At 39.5% G+C, this 2,090-nt stretch overlaps 1 protein-coding gene across 4 annotated transcripts in view; it reads left to right on the top strand.

The window, feature by feature from the left end:
• Positions 1-2,090, top strand: part of PKN2 (protein kinase N2) — a 141,301-nt gene that overhangs the window by 1,060 nt on the left and 138,151 nt on the right. The gene's annotated exons all lie outside the window — the stretch shown is intronic.

The raw sequence follows: 2,090 nt of genomic DNA on the forward strand, positions 1-2,090 counted from the left end.
GGTCTGGCTCCGGGTAGGGGGCCGTGGGGAGCCGTGTGGCCGCCGCGCCCCTAGCCCGCTAAGTGCGGAAACTCTGGGATGTCACTCGGGAGCCGCTTCCTTCTGAAGCCAGAGCCTCTGGCCCCGCTGGAGCCCTGGCCTGCCACCGCTTTAATTTGACTCTACCCACCAGAGGGACCCCATCTTGCGGCCGAATTCCGCTCTCACTCGGTGCGGGGGCGGCCAGCCCGCTGCCCCCTTCTTAGTGTCAGAGCCGCCCGCGGACACCCCTGGCGCCCCCTCCCTCCTCTTGGCGGGGCCCCGCCCCGCCTTTCCCTAGAACACCGCTCCTTAAACTCCTTTGAATGACTCCCAAGCTGTTTTCTCGTCCCTCCCCTTCCCCTCCGACTCCGCACAAAGAGCGCCCCCATAACTTCCAGCCCCCAGACAAGTTTTTTTTTCTTTCTTTTTTTAAGGGGGAAAAAAAAAAAAAAAAGGGAGGGGGGGAAGTATCTCACCAAATGCTTGCTTCACTTCACCAGCCCTCTTCAGGTGACTAGATTTTTTTTTTCTTTTATCTTGCGGGCTACTCTTTATTTTTGTTGTTGTTAAACGAATAGATACAGGTCCCCTTCTCAACTACTCCCCTGCTCAGATCCGGAAACCCAGATGCTGATGCTTTTCAGGCTTTCATTTTCCCTCCTGTTTGAATACCAGAAAAAGAGCTACAGAAGTTGTTTACAAAGGGCAAAGCAGTCGACTCAGGGAAAATGTTGGGCACCACATGCTTGCAGAAGACGAGAACAAAATAGATCGCTTAATTAGTTAAGTCCACGTTAAGTAGCAATATTATTCTTTCCATTTTCCAGCTAAATATTTGATGATGTAGGCATGATTTTTGTTTTTAGATCTCTATGATGTGCGCTACCTTGTAGAGTTAATTTTTTTACTTTGGAGTGTACCAGAGATGTTTACATCTGGATTAAAGTTTCATGCTTGTTCTCTGACTTAAACTTATTTTGGTTTGTTTAAATATAGTCGTTTTCTAGCTACTTGAAGATTGAGATGGAAATTAAGAGAAGAAAAAAATAGCCCACTTACATTGATGTTTTGTGTATGTGCTGGGCAGTTAATTTTTTTGAGAAGGCTTAATCTAGGCACCCTGAAGGATTGATTCTTGATTTCAAAATTCAGTTGCTTCTACATTTTTTGCTGTTTAAATATATTTTTCGGTAAAATCCTGTATTAGTTGGTTTATTGTGCATTTAGATGTAAGCTTGACGGCACTGTTGTAATACTTGATATTTCCTCCATAAAAAATAGAAATTTCAGTAAGGTGTATCAATGCACGTTTGTGAATTTGGAATCCTTTAGAAACGCACAGCTGAATTTCATATTACTGAACATGTTGCTGTATAGTGTTCTAATTACTCTTAGCTTTTTCTAAGGAGGTCTTACAACATACCAGTTTGCTAAATGAATGGAATTTGTTTTATTACTTTACATGAGCTTTTGAAGTGAAATTTGAGGCACATTGGAAACGCTTTCCATTATCTAGCCTTGAAATATGAAAAGCATACTAATGACTGAAAAAAACCTTGGAAATGACAAGAGAATTTTCTTTGAGTAGAGTGGCTTCAGAATCATAAAGTATTTGGTATCCTTATTTGTATTTATAGAGAGTTGACATAAAAGATTCTTACTTTAGCACTGAATGTGAAAATATATTTTCATCTGTATTAAAATATAAGATTTAGGAACTTTTGATAAGACCGGTTTTTACAGTAACAAGGAAGCATGTTAAATAAATAGAAATATTTAAACATGAGTATTTTAAAAATGGGACCAAACTAGGGGAACATCCAATCTAAAGCTAAACTTTTAAATAAACTAAAATATAATTCCCTCCAGAAAAAGCATAGTTTTTATTAAGTGTTACTGATAGGCTGTCATGTATATCCAGGGCATTTTTCTTGGTATACTTGACTCTTAGTTCTAATAAAGGTTATTGCATTTGAACTTTATCATGTTTATTAAAATAATTGAGAATAGTATTTATATCAGCACTCAAATAAACCATGATAAAATTTGCTTCACAAGTATTATGCATC

The sequence above is a fragment of the Bison bison genome, unplaced genomic scaffold (genome assembly GCF_000754665.1).
Source record: "Bison bison bison isolate TAMUID 2011002044 unplaced genomic scaffold, Bison_UMD1.0 scf7180017864466, whole genome shotgun sequence".
Lineage (NCBI taxonomy): Eukaryota > Metazoa > Chordata > Mammalia > Artiodactyla > Bovidae > Bison > Bison bison.